The 20,790-nt window shown below is 40.6% G+C and overlaps 1 pseudogene; it reads left to right on the top strand.

Annotated features, from left to right (window-relative positions):
• The first annotated feature begins 8,007 nt into the window (after nt 1–8,007).
• LOC101395597 (TRPM8 channel-associated factor 2-like) lies at nt 8,008–19,582 on the top strand (annotated as a pseudogene).
• Nucleotides 19,583–20,790: the final 1,208 nt, after the last annotated feature.

Here is a 20,790-nt window from a genome sequence, read left to right as displayed (position 1 = left end):
CCCTCCAAGATCATAGCCCCTCTCTCACCTCCGGGTGGAACACTGACCTGACTTTTTTAACCTGATCGTTCCTTCGCTTTCTTTTATGGTTTTACTACACTGTATACACAACCTGAAACAACATAGTTTAGTTTTAACTGGTTTTGAACTTTATATAAATACAATAAAAGCGTATTTTATGTAGTCGTGTATGACCTCCTTCTTTTGTGCAATGTTATGTTGGTGAAATTCATCTGTGTCGATGCAGCTACCATAGTTCTTTTTTGTTTCTACCTAATAGTCCAGTGTGTGAATAAACCACACTCTGTTAATCTATTTTGCTGTCGATAGATATTTGATTGTTTTTATTTGGGGCCTATTTGCTGCTATGAACATCCTTATACTCATCTCCTGCTACACGTGTGCAAGGGTATCTTTGGTATAGACTAGGAATGGGAGTGCTGTATCACGGAGTATACCCAGCTTCAACTTTACAGGATAGAAGCTAGCTGTAGACAAAGACAGGTTAGAGATAAAGTTGTACCACTTTGAATGTGTGAGGAGTTTCCATTGCTCTAGATCTGTCTGAACTCTTAGTATTGTCAGTCACTTTTTTTTTGCCAAAGTGGTGGGTGCATAATAGTATATTATTGTGGTTTTAATTTACATTGTCCTGGTTACTAAGGCGGTTGAGCAGCTTTGCATATATTAACTAGACATTTAGATTTTATTTTTTCCTATTGTGCATTTTTCTATTGTATTTTCTGTCTGTTAGGATATTTTGTATATATGAGTGTGGTTGGGTATGTGTGTTGCCCATAGCTTCTCCCACTCTGGGTCGTCCTATCATTCTTCTTCTGGTATTTTTGGTGAACATTACAAGTCAAAGTTATTAAACCTTTTCCTCATGGTGAATGCTATTTGTATCTTGATTAAAATCTTTTTATTTACCCGAAATCCATAAAGATATTTTTCTGTATTATCTTCCAAGAGTTTTATAATTTTCCTTTCAAGTTTAGATCTTTAAATGAGTTTTGCTTCTAGTGTAAAGTAGGAACACAATTTCAGTTTTTAACATATGGACTCCTGGTTATCACAGCACTCTTCATGGAGAAATTTACCCTGCTCCTCTCACCTGCAGGGCCAGTGTTGTATATGTGGGGGTCTTTTTGGAGGCTCTCTATTTTTTTATATTGATTTATTTTTCTTCTATCTCTGTGCCAATGCAACAATATTGTAATATTTTTATAATAAATCTTTGTATTTATTCTTCCTTATTTTTCTTCAAGAACACTCAACTCTTCTTGGCTCTTTGTTGCTTCCATTTAAATTTTATTTATTTATTTATTTATTTATTTATTTATTTATTTATTTATTTATTTATTTATTGTGAGGAAATCAGCCCTGTGCTAACATCTGCCAATCGTCCTCTTTTTTTGCTGCGGAAGACTGGCCCTGAGCTAACATCTGTGTCCATCTTCCTCCACTTTATATGGGACGCCGCCACAGCACCGCCTGCCAAGTGGTTATGTTGGTGCACGCCCAGGATCCGAACTGGCGAACCCTGGGCCACCGCAGCGGAGGGCGCGCACTTAACCGTTTGAGCCACCGGGACAGCCCCCCATTTAAATTTTAAAATCAGCTCATTATGTTCCACCAAAACAAATAAGCAAACAACTACAATGACCACAAGCCCTGCTGGGATTTGATTCTAAGTGATTTTTAAAAATATTGATCAATTTGCAGAGAACAGGCATCTTTTGAAAAGTTACGTGTGCAGTCTATGATCATATTACACCTCTACATCTACTTAGACACTCTCTGGTGATTATTCATACACTTTCGTAATTTTTCCCATAAAGATAACATTTGCTAGATATGTTTCTTTATTCTTGAATCATTCATATTTTTTTAATGTAAGTGGATTTTTCCATTACTCTAAATGAATAAAATATTCATTTCACAACTGGTAAATTGCTAGTATGCAGTATTGCAGTTAATTTTGCATATTAACTCTAGCAATATTGCTAAACATAATATTTCTATATTAATTTCAGCAATACTGCTAAACTCTGTAGTTCTCATACTTTGAGAACTTTTTCATGTTTCCCACATGCACACTCATATCACCTGTGAATACTAAATTTTTAGAAACTTATTTCCAATCCTTGCAACACTTTTTTATTTGCTTCTTTGTTTATTCATTTGTTTTTGTATTTATTTTTGCCTTGCTGTTCTATGCTGGCTAGGACCTTTAATACAATGTTGAATAAAAATGGTAATAGTGCACATCCTTATCTTATCCTGATCTCAAAGAGAAATGTGTGAATATTTCATCATTTCACCGTGATGTTTAATATAGCTTTCTGTACATATCTGTTATCAGGTTAGGAAAGTCTGTTTTCATTCCTGTTTTCTAAGAGATTTTATTGAATGAATGACCTTTTAGTTTAATAAAGAGTATTTGTTCAACTGCTGGAATGATCATATATTTTCCTTTTTTAAGTCTGTTAACATAGGTGGATTCATTAATTGATTTTCTAGTGTTAAACCGCTATTGCATCCTGGTATTAGCCCAACTAGTCACATGCATTATGATATGTACAAGTTATTATTTATAAGCTTAATGTTCTTAAAATTCTTATATCTATATTTATAGGTTAGATTAGTGTGTGATTTTCCTTTTCTAGTGTCCTTGACATGTTTTCATATTAAAGTTACACCCTTCTTCATAAAATAAATTATTGAATGTTCCCTCTTTTGCTTCCTTTGGAAGGGTTTCATAAGATTAAAATTATTTGTTCCTTAAATATTTCAAAGAAGTCACCAGACATTGTGTCTGGAATTTTCTTTATAAGAAGTTTTTACCTACTGATAAAATTTCCTTGCTGGTTACAGAATTATTAAGTTATCCTTTTTCTCAATTTAGTTTTGAAAGTTATGCTTTTCAATAATTTCTTTATCTAACTTTTCCAATGTGTTTGCTTCAAGTTGTGTATAATACCCATGTATAGTTATTTAATCATTGCATCATCTCTCATCTTGTTCCCCTTTTCACTCTTGATATTTGTTATTTGTGCCTTCTCTCACTCCTCTTTTCTCTTTGATCCGTCTCACCAGAGATTTGTCTTTTCAAAGAACCAACTTTGAGATTATTTCTACTTTCTTTGTATTTAAATAATATCTACTTTTAGTTTTACTATTTCTTCTGCTTCTCAGAGGAGGCATTATTTTACTATGATGTCCTAATTTCTTAGGATGATGCTTAGTTCAATTTATGTTTAGTCTTTTTTCTTCTCTTAACTGTTAAGGATATACATATTTCAGCGATCATTTTTCCCTCCATCTTTTCCCAAGCAGAGAGTTCATTCTCTCTGTCCCATCTCCCTCCAGCTAGAGTAGCAAGGCTTTGGCAAAAAGGACAATTAAAAATTCTTCCAGATGCTGTCATAAAATAAAATGAAAACTAACCAAAACAAACAAGACAGATTTCTTCACAATCCATTAAAACCCACCCCCATTTGGTACAAAGTGTTCCACCTTATACAACAGGAAAAAAAAAAACCCAAATAAACTCAGCAAATTAATCACCCTAGCTTCCAGTGAATGGACGTTTCAAACATTAGCCCTTGGCGAATGGGCTTTCAGAGCTATGGCTCTTCCCAGATCATCAGCACTGACCCCAGATGGCCTGTGAGTCTTCACAGCAGTAGCTGACCATGCCCTGCACCGGAGTGCATTGCTCTGCCTCTCACCAGAGGGCAGTCACCCAATGCAGAATGTTAGTCTGGCCCCATCTGGTCAGTAGAGGTATTCCAATTTCCCAACCCACGTCAAAAGAGCAAAGATGAAAATTCAAGAATGAGCCTCCTCCAAGGAGACTCTCTAAAGGGACAAGCTCAGAGCAGTCGCTGGCCTCACTGCTTTCACTCATTTGGTTAAAAGCCTTTCCTCAGTCTGCCAGCAGGTCCTGTCATCTTTGGTCCATGTTTCTCACTAAAGGCGACAGAAGCTTTGCAGAGACCCTCTTGCTCCGCACAGGGAAATACTACCATGCAGAGCAAGATGGTGACATCCAGAGGACACTTGAGGGGGCTGGGACAATCTCAGAGCCTACATCATTTCAGTTTCACTTACAGACCCAGATTCAGAGAGAAGTGACCCAGAGATTGGCAGGAAGCACCACTTGAGTGTCCCTCAGGTGTTCAGAGAAGTCACCCAGCCAAGCACCAGTCTCCCAAAAGCAAGCAGGAAGAAGGATATTCTGAAAGATAATCACACCTTCTTCCCTGTATGTAGCATCTCCAAACCATCCACTTGTCGCTTCTACATAGAGGACTCTTCTCCCTCATGCTAGACCTGAGCTACAGTTGCAAGACGACCAGGTGAGCTTCTGTGACTGTCCCTGGAATGTGAATGTCCCTGCTGTGCAGTCGTGGAGGGGGGGAGGTGTTACTGAGGTTCTTTCCTTTTGTATTGGAACTGGAGGTTGTGTGTCTACGGCTTATGGTACCCCTGAGAGGAGGTGAGCTACTGGGTTCTGGTATTGGTGAAAGACACAAATGAGTGTGTTTAAATTGGGGTCTCCAAGTGCCCAAAGTGCACAAGAGTTTCCTTGCTCTTGATCTGTTTTCTGTTTCTGATTTTCTTTGTACTCTGATTATCTTTCTTTTGTTCATGTCCTATTTATTATTCTTAGGTCTTATCAGACAAGAGCCTTGTTTTGTCTGTTTGGCTGCCATAGGTGGCAGAGCATCAGGGCTGAGGGGGATTTAGAGACATGCCATGTTACACTGTTACCACTGAGGAGGTGAAAGAACGTGCTCTCTGTCACCAATGCTGTGGGATCCAGTGGGTGGGCTGTGGCAGCAGCAAAGAAGAGGCATCAAAACAAAAATGAAGTTGTTTCTGAAAGAATTGTTACATTTATTTTGGGAAAAACATTTGAAGTGGTCACCAAAGGGAAAATCAGAATTTTGTTTGCTTTTCTTTTATAGTTTACTGTATGGTTTGGTTTTTAATTACCTATGGAGTCTATGAGGGTGGCACCATCATCCAGTCAGCACTTGAGGCTCTAATGTTCCTTATCTGGTTCAGAGTGTCACGCAGGTAGTGGCAGGTCACAATCTGTTCTTGTTCTCATGATCCTTACTCTGCAATCTCTAAAGGAGAAGAAATGTCAGATACTATATCTTCTTTCAATCAAATTAGAGTCTACTCTGAGCCTACTTTCTCCTGGACGGTAGGAAATTCACTGTCTGTTACGCACTGGGGATCTTTCAATCCCAGCTCAGTGCTAATCAAGCAAAAACATTCAGGAAGGCTCCTTTGGTCCTTGGTCCACAATGGCCACAGCTGAGATGTACACTCTCTAAAACTCCATGGTCTCTGCTGTGGTTCTCCTGCTTCACTGAGCTAGCACATCTTCTCAGAACTGGGATCCCCAGTGAATGGGTCCACTTTCTCTAGACACAGCACCCAAACTCTTCCTCCCTCATCCCCTCAACCCCTGCCCCCAGATCCTCCCATCTCCCTGGAGACACTTCCCAGAGGCTGGCCACAGGCTCCTGTCCCCGTGGGACCCACGGAACCCCTTTACCTTCTCAGTCTCAGATCATCTCCCACCTCAGTCTCACTGCTTCCACCTCCCCACCCTCTTTTAAAGGCACTCGTGCTTTTCCCTCCCCCACTGCTGGGGACCTCAAACCTCAGAAAACACTGAGGATGGTGGCTGTCTGTAGACAATTTCACTTTTTGGCTTTGTAACAAAACCTTCTCCTTGGCTTTAAGGCACCCACATTACGATTTACTTTTGAACAGGAATGTGTACTGTTCCTCCAACCTGAATCTCCACTCATGCCCCTTTATGCTGAGAGTCCTTGCCCCCATGACCCCAGACACAGGCACTCAGGCCAGTATATTGAGTGGGAGGATACCTGCCCCATGAGTGGCCGGTCCTATCCCTACCTGGTATCTATTACCAGGTTGGTGATCTAGCATGTTTCTCTCTCCCCTTCTGGATCCTGGTCTCCTGGGATGAAAGGGAAATGGATGCCAATTATACCTAAAATCTCTGATGAAACCACAATGACTCTTTTACCCTGTACCTCTCTGTTTTCCCAAGACCTCCTCCAGCCAAGCAAACCTCAGCTTCTTCTCAAGCAAAATTGGAGATTAATTTTTATCTTTCTCTAAACACTCAACTATTGTCTCTGAAATATTTCTTTCTGATGCTGAACAGTGCTCTTCCAGGATGTGTTAGGCAAAACAGTTGATTGCTTCATCCAAATAAAAGTATCTTTGCATATGCCTCTGGTTACCTCATTGGTAATGTATCACAGGACACACCTCCTGGGCAGGGTATTAGTTGATCTGGGCTGCAGGCACTCAAGGATCCAACAGAAAACTCTCGGTTTTCCTTAAACTTGCAAAGGAGAAACCAGATCTTTTAACTTTGAAAACCAGTCACCTACTATCACTCACAGAGTCCAGGCTAGTGCTGAAACTGAAACACTTTGCCAAACTTCCTGGCTTCTCAAAAAGATCAAAAATTTCCTCCTCACCTTTCTTCACTAGCCTCAGTAGTTGGAAGAAGCCGGGCCAAGGGTAGCGTTTAGTCAGGCTGAGCGGTCAGCAGAGCCTGCCTCTCAACTATACCCCTGCTTATATCCAGGCTTCCAAATGTGCCAAAGACCGCCCCCCCCCCCCCCCAGCCAGTGCCTTCTATGAAAAAGGCTCTGTTCTCAGAATAAATAGAGAAAGTTTTTCACTTACCTTCTTCTAGTAATTTCAAACTTCTGTGGTGTGAATTGGCAAAAGAGAAGGGAAGGGAGAGGAGGAATGGGATTCTACAGGACAGAGACCGGAAATCACAGGCCATGTTCACATTTTCCGAGTGGACCAGAGTCTTTGCTGAGGGAAGTAGTAGAAGATAAAGCTGAAAAACCGGGATGAGGCGAGATCCCAGAGACCTCCTCCACAAGGCTGAAAGAAGCGATCATAGTTTACCTGTGGTGAAGCTTTGAGGGTTTCTTATCAGAGGAGTCGATGAGAATTGAAGATTCCAGATCAATTTAGTCAAAGCCTGACATACTAAGAACCTGAACCACGTTAGTGGGAATAGGAATGGAAACCAAAGTGACAGACACTTGACAAAATTTGGTGACTAACTGGATGGTCAAAGAGGAAAGAGGAAGAGGTTGATCATGATTCTAAGGCTGTGGTATCTCCTATGATTTTGAGAAACCAGAAAGAGTGATAAAAGTACAGGAATTTGCATTTGGTGGTGTAATGTGCCAGGCTGTCAGCAAACCTTTGACATCAATCTTCATATCAAAACCCCTCAAGGTTGATATTGTCTTCCCTACACACATGGTAAAGGGAAGCTTAAGGGTTTGATCTAAGAGTAAGTGTTGAGAAGATAGAGATGAGCCCAATTTCCTACATACAGAGTCTGAGCAGATAACTGTAATGTTCTATATGATGATCAAAATAGAGATTTATGTTCATTAGAGAAGTCCAGGCCATGGATAAACAATAGGGATCATTTATAGTTGTCATAAATGAAGAATGACTGTGAATCTAATTTCTGATGGGCAAAATGGGATTAGAAGAGAGGAGACTGGGCCATCAGAAGATAGAGCCATGAGAACATCTGAGTTGGTGGAGGTAAGACGGGATAGGTAATGTCTTCTGTAGATAATGTCTGAGTAATGGAAAGAAATCAAGAGAGTGAACCTCTGTAGAAATCATACATATGAAGAGTTCTAGAGCCTGGGAAATCAACAGAGAAGTAGCTACATATAAGTACGTGAGTGTGCCTATAGGTTCTATGGAGCAGGATACTATGGGAGATAAGGAAACTGTTGCCTTTATCCATTTATTTTTTAACTTTTCATAATCGTACTGAGATTTTATTTTCCTTTTTCACTGCGTTAACATTTGCACAGATGGAACTATTCATTTACTTTTTGTTCTTTCATTTTCTATACTGAATCTTTGCTTTCCTCTGCAGCAGCTACTAGAACCATGGAGACAACTCTCGCTGCTGCTTTTGAGGCCCTCATGGATGGAGTGACAAGCTGGGATGTCCCCAAATTTCTCATCTCCTGCGAACTCCTTCTTACTGGACAGGCTGCCTTCCCAGTGATGGTGAATGACAAAGGCCAGGTCCTCATTGCCGCCTCCTCCTATGGCCAAGGCCTCCTCGTGGTTGTGTCCCATGAGGGCTACCTGCTGGATGCCGGCTTGGCCCCATTTCTTCTCAATGCAGTGGGCTGGCTCTGTCCCTCGCCCGGGGCTCCTGTTGGAGTGCACCCATCCCTCGCATCACTGGGACACATCCTGCAGGGCTCTGGGGTTGAGACACAGAGTCAGCCAGAACCGGGAGATTCTCTGGGGGTTTACTGCATCAATGCCTACAATGACAGCATGACTGCAGAGCTGATCTGGTTTGTGAAATGTGGAGGGGGCTTGCTCATGGGGGCCAGGCCTGGTACTGGGCCAGTCAGCATGGTCGTGACAAGGTGCTGTCCAGGTTCCCCGGGAACCAGGTGACCAGTGTGGCCGGAACGTACTTCACTGACACCTGTGGGGACAGATGCCGGTTCAAGGTCTCTAAGAAGGTGCCCAAGATGCCACTCCACGTCAGGTGAGTAATGTGTCCCTGTGGGGAGTTTGATCCATGTTAAATAGCAACCCTGTTCCCCATTTTTAAGGACCCTTCAGTCTAGCAGAGGAGAAATTGGTTGGTATGGAATAGAATCATTACAAATTACTAATGTAATTATAAAAATGACCCTTGGCAGATAAGGCACAATATCCTCTCTGTTCTCTCTTGTGGATTGGGTATTAAATGCCTTGAGGGCAGGATAGTTTTCTGTTTTATTTACTATTGTGCCTCCCAATTTTGACTAGTTAGAAAGAAATGGTTGGTAAGTGGAGAAAACATCTATAAAGTTCTTGAGAGACAAGATTCATGTCTGTTTTGTAATATGTCACTAGCACATAGTGCCCTACCTGGCATACAGTAGGTACCAAGTAAACATTGAATGAATTAATAAATGAATGAATGAATGAATGAATGAAATTGAGGGTCACTGTATTCCAGGGACAGCAGGGAGAATGTGTCACAGTCTTTTTTTTTTTTTTTTTAAAGATTTTATTTATTTTATTTTTCCCCCCAAAGCCCCAGTGGATAGTTGTATGTCGTAGCTGCACATCCTTCTAGTTGCTGTATGCGGGACTCGGCCTCAGGATGGACGGAGAAGTGGTGCCTCGATGCGCACCCGGGATCCGAACCCGGGCCACCAGCATCGCAGCGCGCGCACTTAACCACCAAGCCACAGGGCCGGCCCTGTGTCACAGTCTAATCCTTGCATTCAGGGACTTCTCTCCCTAGGAGTAGGGCAATGGGGGAGGGTTATCTCTGAGTTGATGAAAATGGAGCAGCAGCATGGTGATGAAGCCAGAGGCAGTTCTGTGGCATCTCCTTCCACAGTGAAGCAGGATTCCTTCTGTTTTTTAGAAATTGAACAAGTGATGGGGTTTCTGATAATCATAAGGTTGGATCAAATGAACTATAACGATCCTATGATTTGAATCCCAAGAAGTAGGCAGGTCAAAGCTCTTCCTCATTTGCTTACCTTCCCTGTGTATATAATCTACCTTATTCTTTAGCACAGATGAATAGTATTGCATGGGCTGGCTTTAGCATAACTTATATAACCATGGAAATTTAGATGAGATCTAATATCTGCTATTATTCAAAGTTTCAAGATGAATATCCTTATATGTCATTGTATACAACCACAAGTGTTTTTTGGTATACAGTCCAAAAAGGTGAATAGCTAGTTCAAAAATATTTATATTTGAAATGTTGATAGATACTGATAAGTTGCCATTTTAAAAGGCTATACCAATTTACACTCATAATGAAATAGAGCTAGTACTGAATGTTATTAATTTTTGTTTGATATTATTGCCAGTATGGAATGTGAAAAATATTCTTATTTTAATTTGTGTTTCTCTAATGACAAATGGAGAGGATATTTTTCTATATTTATGGTCATGTATATTTCTTCTTTGAATTGTCTGTTCACCACCTCTATTTTTTTTCTGTTTAGTTTTTGTCTTTGTATTATTGAGTACTAAGTGTTTCTTCTATATTATATATATTAATTTTTTGTGTATGTTACATGTTGCAAATACTTTCTTCTACTATTTGTTCTTTAATTTTGTTTTGGGTGTTATATGTATGTTTTATATTTGTATGTGGTCAAATCTGTCAGTCTTTTTCCTTCATAACATCTTTTATTGTTTAAAAAATCTTTTCCCATTATAAATTTGTGAAACTATTTCCCTCTATTTTCTTCTAGTACTTTTATGGTAGTGTGTTTTACATTTAGATCTTTAATCCGTATAGATTGCTTTTATTATATCATATATATTTTCTCTAAATGTGTGGCCAATTATGACAGCACAATTTGTTGAAAAGTTAATATTTTACTCACTGATTTGAAAGGTTGCTTTTTTGTATAATATGCTTCCATATGTGTATGAACCTGTTCTTCAACTATCTCTTCTGGACCATTGGCCTATCTGACTAACTGCACCAACCACACTGCTTTAATTACTGCAGCTTTGAAGTGAGTTTTGATATCTAGGAAAACAAACTCTACTCTCACATTATGTTACTCAGCATTTTCAAAAATTTCTTGTGTGCTTTTGGACATTTATTCTTGTAAATTAAACTATAGAACCAGTTTATCAAGTTTCTTTAAAATATATTGGGACTTTGAGCCAGATTATACTCAATTTAGAGACTGTTTGAGGACAATTAGCATCTTGAAAAATTGAAACTATTCATCTAGGAACAATGTATGTCTCTTCATTTATTTAGTTGTTTCTTTATATTCTTTGTCAAGTTTTATAGATTTCATCGGAAAGGCTTCGAGCATTTCTTAGTAGGATTATTCTTGGTACTTTTATATATTTTTGCCATTATGAATTATAAAATTATCCATTGTATAACTATATATTCCTGATTAATAGGGAAATTATTGTTTTGTGTTTATATTGAATTCACTCTACTGAACTCTTTCATTAGTTATAATAGTTTGTCAGTTGATTTTCCTAAGTTTTCTAGTATATGGAATCTTGTAGCAAATAATGGAATTTTTTACTCATTCTATTATAATGTTTATTTCTTTCTTTCATTAGCTAGGACATCTGTTAAAATTATGAATAGCAGCAGTAATAGAAGGCAGCCTTGCTTTTTCTCCTGATTTAATAGAAATGCTTCTAATGTTTTGATGTTATATAGTCTAACAACTACAATTTATTCAGACAACCAAGTTTTCTTCCCCTTATAATTTGTTTTTTAATTTTGTTTTATTTTTTAAAATCAGGAATGAATTTATCAAAAGGTTTCTTGACATCTATGGGAATGAGAAAGTTGATCTCTTTAATTTATTAGTGCTCTGCTTCACATTCGCTCCAGAGTGGGAGCTCCTCACCACTAAACTATATTTATCTATTTTAGAAGCCTCTCCTTCTCCCAAAAAATCAAGAGTTGAAATGAAAGGGATAGTTTTGCTTATGCATCATTTAGGCTTAATATTTTGTTAACTATAACATTCCCTCCTCTAGATAATGTAGCTTGATCTCTGTTTTTTCATAGTATCAGTAGTAATGTGTTTTTGCTCATAGACAATCTCAACCATAAAGAGTTTTTCTTTTAAGTTTTCTATTTCAAAGACATCAACCTGAAAACCAGTTGTGAAACCTCTACACAGATAGAGAAATCTATAGTCAGAATGGATGCTTAAACTAAAATTCTATATACTGATTTGAGAACAAGACAAAAAATTGTCAAAGTTTTGCCTCAATGTTATGCTGAAAATGAATTAAGAAGTAACTTACTTTAAAACATAAAATGTTTTAAATGAACATTTAAAAATATATAGCAATTATTTTTTTCTGTTTATGAAGATAAATTCAGAACATGAAGAAAAGTATAAAAGAAAACAAAAATCATCAAAAGTGATCCTACCTAGAGCTAACTGCAATAACATTCTAACATATACCCTTCTAGTAATTTTTCTATATTTTCACTGTTATTTTGGATCTTCCTGTGTACACTGTTTTTATAAGTTCAGTTTTCCACTCATTTTTAATTGCTGTATTTTAACATAACTATGCCTATACCAAAATGTATTTACTCCAAGTTTTGGACAGCTAGGTAGAATACAATTTGATACAACATTGAAATATTTTATCTGGTAGTTTAAAAAAATGGTGATGTTTTCTTACCTGATTTAATTGATAATAAAGAATGGACTAAATATTTTCCTCTATATAATAATTCCAGAGGTTTTATTTAAAAACTACCAAAAGTAAGCAGAACAAAAGACAGTCTAGAGCTCTGATAAAGATAATTTGAGAATTTGGGGAATTTCATAGCCTTTTTAATTTATTCATGTGTATGTGTGCACATGTGTGTAGAATATAAGCCTTCCAAATTTATAAGTAGGTCTTCCTTCTGTAGGAATGATAGGCTGTTTTCCAAACTTTATTTTATATTTTTATTCAAATAAACAATGTATAATTCAGAATAGTCAATGCAATATTGACTGAGACAGCAGTTCATCCTGGAAAATTTCACTAGGAGAATTTATATTCATATTTCAAGATATACTGTGTCTATAAAGTAAAATCTCACAGTTTTGTGATGTTAGTTACTCATAGTCAAAACTGATTTGAAGAAGATGTACAAAGCAAGATTAAAATAGCAGTTCCCTCTCTTTCCTCTTAAAGATTTTGTTCCAAGTGGGCTCAGGTCTTGGGTATTATCTTCTGTCCTATTTTTATACCAACCTCTCCTGCAGGCCCTAATTGGGGAAATGCCTCTTTTCCAGGTGTGGGGAGAACCACAGTCAGGATCAGCAGCAGCTCCTGGAAGGAATCTCAGAGCTGGACATCAGTGGAGAGAGAAAACTCTCCCAGTTGCTGGTGCATGGGGCCCTGGCCTTTCCCCTGGGGCTAGACAGCTCATTAGGCTGCTTTCTTGCAGCTGCCCCATTATGGCCATGGTCATGTGGTGCTTGGTGGCCATGAGGGTTTCATCCTTGATCACAGGACAGGTCCATTTGTTGTCAGCACTCTGCGCTGGCTAGTGAGGAACTAGAGAGAGAGAATTGGATTGAGCTAAAAAATGCAAGCACTGGGCCCTATGTTATCAAAAAATAACCTGGAGTGGAGAAGGGCAGACCTTATGTCCAGTGACTTGAATGTCTTTTGCTGTGAATCACTCAGCAACATGGATGTCAAGAAGCTGGAGGAATTTATTGCAGAGGATGGAGAATTGCTGATTGGTGACCAGGCCTGGTAGTGAGGCTACCAACACCCAAGTTCCACTCTATGTCTCAGTATCAGATGAACAAACTCCTTACATGCTTTGGCCTTAGCATCTCAGATCAGCAAAGCCATACAGGCTGCTTCCCAGTCCCCACACCCAGCGTGATAAACTACCACCTCCGCAGAGCTCTCTCCTAATTCAAGTCCATGCTGTATAATGAGGGAAGAGGTGTACACCAGAGCTGGCTGGAGAGGCTAATGAAAGACTGTGCCTACATGTTTCAAATCCCACATAAAGGAATTCCCATCTATGAGTCTATGCACAAAACTGTCCTGGAAATTATCCAACAAAAGGGCTTACCACTTGTGAGTAAAGAAAACCCAATCACTAGGGGCAGCCCTCAGGCCATCCCGATATCCTTGGCCAGAGACCTGGCCAAATCAGGAACTGACTGCTCTCTGTTGCTCCATGATCAGATTCCCTCCTTCCTACGTCCCACAGAATCTCCCATCACCATTGAGATCAGTGCAGGTATGGAATGAAGAGAGGGGTTAGGACAGCATAGGATAGGGAGATGGTAGACTGATTAACTTCAGCAGCATTCCAAGGAGCTTCTGCCTCAGGAAGGCTGTCTCCATTCTTTCCATGAACTTTTAAGAAGATGGGGTTTAAGGATTCTATGTGAGGTATGGGAGACATGAGTCAAGGCAGCATGGGTGAGTTCAAGTGTGCCAGAGGAGGTGCAATATCTCTGGGAGGGACTGTGGGGATTCTGCATGAAGGTGGAGCCATGGTGATGGGAAGACCTCAGCCTTTCCCACGGTTCTTCTCAGACAACAGCAGTCCCTGGGTGAGTACTGGACTCTACTTCCCTGAAGGACAAATTGCAGAAGTTATGCTGTCTGATGATGCTGTCACTGTTGACTTGAAGGTAGTCAATGTGGAGCCCACCTCCACGTTGTTAACTTTTGACATTTCCTTAGCACTTTTACTTCTACTTTAAATAATGTTTTGGATTCTCTCAACAACCCCACCAGGCATACAGGGCAGGTACGACCCTCACTTTGCAAATGAGGGAAGCAGTCACAGAAAAGCCTAAGATTCTGGTGAGAATAAGGAACCGCACAAGGTTCTTTATCTCCTCCTCCTCTTTTGCCCAGTATCAAAGCCTGTCTGACTTTTACTCTTTCCCCTAGCATCTAAACCTCATGGGCTGTCCAAGCTCCAACCCCACCCTAAATATAAAGATTCCACAGACACATATGTAGGTGCAGATCCTGCCTTCTCCTAGCTGAGACCCACAGGAAATCCCAGGGATATAGTCAGTGTCTTCTCTGAGTCAATATTTACTATGGGGCTGGTTTTGCTTAAACTAGAGAAAAAACTCTCAAAACTCTATAGAGAGCAAAGAATAACTATAACCAGAAAGGGGTGTCCTGGAGAAAGTGGCTGAATAGAAGCAATCCCGCACTCATCCAGGTGAGACCTAGGACTTGGGCATGCTCCTTTCCTCACTCCTGCTCAGGACAAGGCAGGTCAGAATCCCATCTGGCTTCGAACACACATACACAGCTATTCAAACATCCGCATGATGACTCCCTTGTCCACACTTGATGGACGCTCACTGTGACAGGTACTGACCAACTGCCACTCTGATAACCTAAGTCTAGCAGAGACTACTACCGACCCCCTGTGGTGAAGCACGGCTACTGCTTGGATACAACAAAGAAGTCTATCTCCTGGCTCTGGGGGAGCCTCCACTACATCATTGTGCCCACTGGCTATAAACTGGGCTCTGTGCCTGTCACCATCAGTGGAGCTGTGTCTGCTCCATACTTCAAGCTGGGTGAGTGGGGGATTCAGATTCAGGTTGGGTCCCAGAACAGAGGCAAGTCTGGAGGTGGAGAGTAGGCTAGCTGTAAGGGAGGGCAGGGATCTGAGTGATGGAAAGAAAGGGAGTGATACTTGAGGGTGGGAAGTGGGCTGGACAATATGGACACATGATCCTTGGAGAACTGAAAGAGGGATGGGGAGAGGGAGAGAGGTTTGTGGTTCATTTTTATGGCGAGCAAAGACGTTATTAATTACCAGGTTGTTTCTCAATGTGGTCAAAGATCTGTAATTTAAACCCAGGAGAAGTGATGTGGGGCAGGCTCTGTGACCTTTATTCTCAGGTAAGACATCCCTGGAGGAGTGGAGAGGTTGTATCCAGGAAAGCCTGGTTCTCTGGGGAGAGCTGGCAACAGACAACATCATCTTGATGGTGCCAACCGCAAACCTCTGAGCCGTGGAGGACCCGGAACCTTTACTCCGCTTCTAGGATGAGATGATGCGGGCTGTAGCCAGGCTGGAAGCTAGACAGTTCCCTCTTCTCCATCCTGAGAGGACAGTTGCTGATGTGCATATCTCAGCTGGTGGGTGCTCCAGGTGAATGCTCTGAAAATTTATTTTCCAATTGAACAAATGTAATTTAAATTACAAAGCCTAATTTTTCTGGGATCAGTAGAGAAAATGGTGCATAACACTTAGGGTCCTGAAAACCATGTTCTCATGAAAAAGGTAAATTATGTAAATCTTCAAGAAAAGGAGTCAGAGGCTAGTAAGAATGGAGAAAAACTAAGCCACAAGTGGCTTCATAGAAGATATAAGACATGAGTGGGGTCAGAGCTGGCAAAGAAAAGCAGCAGAGGAGGGTACTCAATAACTTTGAGCAGAGTAAAAAGGTCTTGTTAAGTCTTGAGAAACCTGGAGAAAATGTAGGTATTTAGAGAAAAACAAGGAAGCCTGATTGCCATCCTCAGGCTCTCAAAATGATTCCACAAAATGGATTGACTAAACTGGAGAAAGGAGAATCATACTGTTTTCTCTCAGAATCCTAAATCCAGACACTGCACACCACCCACCTAAAAACACATGGAAACAGTCACCCACGCAAAAATGAAAAAATATAAAAAAGAATGATGACACTAATAGTCACATTCCATATACATGTGCCTTTCGGGTCAAGTGGAGATGAGAATGCAAAACTCCAAGAAACTGGGAAGCAGACCAGCTAGGTTGCAAAGAAACTTGGGCAGGAAGGTAAAGTCAGATGCTTTTCTGATTAATTTGGGGTTACTCAAAATGTTCTGGGTCTCCTGGGATGGTGGGGGAGATACAATCTACAAAGAATATCATACGTCACCTCATCTCTTCTTCCCTGTTGCTTTCTTCAGGTTGGATGCATTCTGGGTAACCCATCATGTGCCACGTGCAGTCAGTGCCTGAGTTCCTTAATGAGGGGATCATAAGGTCCAAAGGCATTTGGGCTGCCTTCCACAAGCTGGGCCACAATGGACTATCCATCCCCATACCACTGAGGCCATGTGCAACCTCTGGTCAGTCTATGTAAGTGAGACAGCCCTAACATTCCCAGGGCTCAGGCTTACTCTACTCTGAGACCTCAAAGTCGGGAGCTGAGGATCAAAATGCACATGCACAAGGGAGCCCCCCAAATGACTGGAACACGTGGACGGCTCTGCAAACATATCTTCAGGTACTGAGCAGAAATGGAGGGAGATGGGAATGACCAGACCCCACAGTTGTGACATCAGGAGCCCTACAACTCCTTCATCACCCACACCAGCCATGGGCCCACCTCTTCCCCTGGACACGGGAGACTGGGCTTCATGGTGGTATCTCTCTGTGGCTCAGGATTGCCATGTCTAAAATGGGTAATGACACATGTCCCTCTCCTCTCCTCGGCCTCAGAACTTTGTGGAAATAAATGAAAGTGGCTGGAGTCATTGTGAAAAGTATACCATTGTAACGCAGCTCTGGCCAGACGACCTTGAGATAGAACCTCAGCTTTGCCAAATACAAAATCGAATGGTTTTTCCTGAGTCATCTTTTTAGTTCAAAAGACAATGACGTTACCTCACTATAACAATGCAGTACAAGGACATATTTTGGGCAGAGTGACCTGGTAGCAAGTTTCTCAAGATATCTTCCTCCTCAAACCCCAAATGTGGATGAGTTCTGGTTTCGTTGTAAAATAAATACTATGTGTGCGGTATTTTACAGCTTTTCGAAAACCTCTTCCATTTTCCTATCTAATCCTTGCCAGCCGTGTGAAATGCACTGAGGAAGTATTATCATGACCCTCATTTCATAGGTGCGGAAACTGAAGGTTAAAGGGCATAAGCAACTTGCCATCGATCTTATAATTAGCTAGAAAGAAACAGACCTAGAACTCAAATTCAGTGTTCTGACTCCAGATCCCCGTCCTTTGGGCACTATGGCACACTGTCTCTGGAGTTTCACAGTCTTCACTATTCCAAAGAGTGTGAGATTACTTCAGGCAGCAAAATAACTTTGGATTACACCATTGTCCTTAGTAATAAGTAATCTGTTTGTGTGTCTGAATGAAAGAGTCATAGTCTCAGCCAGAAGCTTGACATACAAGTTCAGTTCAAAGCCCTTGGGAGCAGACTCCCTTCACTGCCCTCTACCTAGACTTCTATTGCTCTGGGGTCTGAGACTCAAGCACAGGCCAAGCAGCCTCCTCTCTGACTCCCCACCTTCCATTCCCACCACCTTGGTCAAATCTCAAGTCCCCAGCATCTCTCATCTGAACTATTCCAATAGCCTCTTCACTGATCTCCCTATTTCTAGCCATGATCCCAACTGACCTATCTTCCAAAGAGCTGCTGAATAAACCACACATTTCAGCTAAAAACCCTTCAGACTCCCTACTGCCTTCATGTAGAATGCCAGACTCTCCATTATCTGGCTCTGCCTCATCCTCCTGCCTCGAGTTCCAGGCTCCCACCTTCTTACTTATTCTCCAGCAAATCAAAACTGTTTATAGTTTTCAGAACACATCACCGTGGTTCATGCTTCTGTGCATTTACAAACACTGCTCTTTCTCCCTAAAATAGTTTTGCCTTCTTTATACAGCAGGAAAACTCCTATTCATCTTTCAAAATCAGCCCATTTGTTGCCCTCTCCAAGAAGCCTTCCCTGAATACGTTCCTTTGAGAAATTATTTGCTTGCTCTCCCATGTTACTTTTTTTGTGTTCTAACGACACCACGTTGTCAGTTAATTGCTTAAGCACTTGTCTCTCTTATTGGGCAGTATAACAGTCTTCTCCTTTTTTATCTCTGTGACCTCGGTGTTCAGTACAGTGCCTGGTGCACTGTAGATGTTCAATAAGTGGTTGATTATAATTACTATTAGATATCTCCTAACAGCCTAATGGATCCATGCGATTGCAGCTGAGCAATGATGAAAGAATGACAGTGGTGCTGTTGAGACACTCTAACTTATCTTCAAGGCTGTGATTCTCCAGGGTCCTAGACTCCTAAATGATGAATCAAGAGTATGTCCCTTCTAGCTCTAAAGCTCTACAATTCCGACTATCCATTTCAGGGGCCTTCTAGGACTTGTCTCCAAGCACCCATCTCTCCCTACTATCTGAGTCCGTCTTAGCTCTACCCACAAAGAATGCATTCTTCTTACATATCTGCCCATCTCCATAAGACACTTTGGCAGACTTACCAAGAGTCAAGTCTTCAACAAAGAATAAAAATTTCATCACATCTAGGTGGTGTGGGTGTTTTCAAATGGTGGGGTTCCACTTTTCAGCTACACAAGATGAGAGGGTATCCTCACCTAGGTCAGATTAAAGTATTTATCTAGCACTGAGCTTAGGAGTGAGAGAAATAATAATACCAAAAGCAACTACCATTTATTGAGAGCCTATTATGGACCAAATAATGTGCAAGCAGAGATTCAATCTCTGAGACTGGAGTGAGGCAGAATAGGGTATGACACCAGTCACTGGAATGAGCATATTAGGGAATGGAGAAGGAGAGAGGCACTGATGAGAATTAAATCAATGTTAAAAGGTGGCTTATAAGTAGGCATTAGCACGTAATTTTATGTGTGTGTGTAGGGGTGGATTTTGCAGACTAGATACTTCATTCTGCTCCTTGTTTCTCTTCCCAGCTCCAGGAAGCCTTTGAGTGCCAGCCCTTCACCCAGCTCTTTGCTGAGTACCAGACCCTCTCTGGCATCCCCAATGACAACACGAGCAAGATGAATCTGTGGGTGAAGAAGTTCTCTGAAAAGGTGTAGAAGAATCTGGTTCCGTTCTTTGAGGCCTGGGTGGCCTGTCCAGAAGGAAGTGGCTGATAGCCTGGCCTGTCTGCCTGAGCAGCAGGAAAATCCCATGAAATTATATGCACCTAATAGAAAGGAGTGAAGAATTGTAGAAACGTTCACTTTGAAACAAATCATTGGATTCAATGGATCTAATCCTCCCTTAATCAACCCAAATTTCAACTTTATTTTTTTCTCAATCTTATCCAGAATATCCTAATTCTTTTGCAAAGTAGGGATTAAATTAGGTAGTGATTTTCAAAATTGGTACTATGTATAACTCAATCAGGTTTTCTCTAGTTTTATTTTTTAAACCAAAGGGATTTGTTTAGCATTTTACATTTGCTTTATTGGGTGACAAGAGTTGCTCAGATCCAGAAACTTAACCCCATGAACGTTTTTCTTCGGATCTCTATAGAGCACCTTTCTCCTAATCCTAAAATTATTTCATGTATTTCACAAATATCTTTTGTCTGGGTGGTTTGAGCACAGTAGGTGGTCAACAGACATTTGTTGAAAATGAATAATAACACCTGCATGATGGAGAACTCACTGTGTGCCAGCCAGGGCGGTAAGCACTTTAAATGGACTAAGTCATTTCCTGATTGCAACAACCCTATGAGTCAGGCATTATCACAGGCGGACCCTGTTCCAAGTAGAATAATGTGTTCCTGGAAATTAAAGCTCTAATGTAATAATAGGTTAAACTTCGGAGATGTATTCCGTATGCCTTGGGGAGTGTTTGATTCATATATTTACCTTGAGAGCATTCTTTAGAATTATTCCCGTAGCATGAAGGACCTCACCTCTTTAGACGGGAGCTGCCACACAGTCTACCAAACAACCTGTGTTGTTCCTTTGGGAAACAATTTTGCTGATAATTATCCAACAAAATCTAATATTAGTGTCAGAAAGACAGACCAAGACAAGCAAACAAAAGAAATATTGGCTTGTTTCGTGTAAACCGAGGAAAGCTTTGCAATGCACATGGCTGCTTTTGGTCAGGATCTTCTGTTCTGGAGGATCAATGTTGCTGCAAATCCATGCTAAACGGAGTACTGCTAAGCCGCATGTGCATATATAATCTTCATTAGCCAACAAGGAAACCTAAATTTCAAAGTGACAAACTAACATATGGTAGAGCAAGAATTTGAAAAAGATCAGTAGATTCTAGATCCAGTGCCTGTAACTGAAAGAACACATGATCATAGGTATTCTTCCTCTACTTACAAGAGTCCAATATGTGCTCAAAGAGAAAAAAATACATAAATGTGCCTTTCTTTAGTGGATTTCCTTACTTTTTCATCTGTT

Source organism: Ceratotherium simum, chromosome 1 (genome assembly GCF_057802395.1).
Source record: "Ceratotherium simum simum isolate JZ-2026a chromosome 1, ASM5780239v1, whole genome shotgun sequence".
In the NCBI taxonomy this organism is placed as follows: domain Eukaryota; kingdom Metazoa; phylum Chordata; class Mammalia; order Perissodactyla; family Rhinocerotidae; genus Ceratotherium; species Ceratotherium simum.
This window is presented reverse-complemented; position numbering and strand designations above follow the sequence as displayed.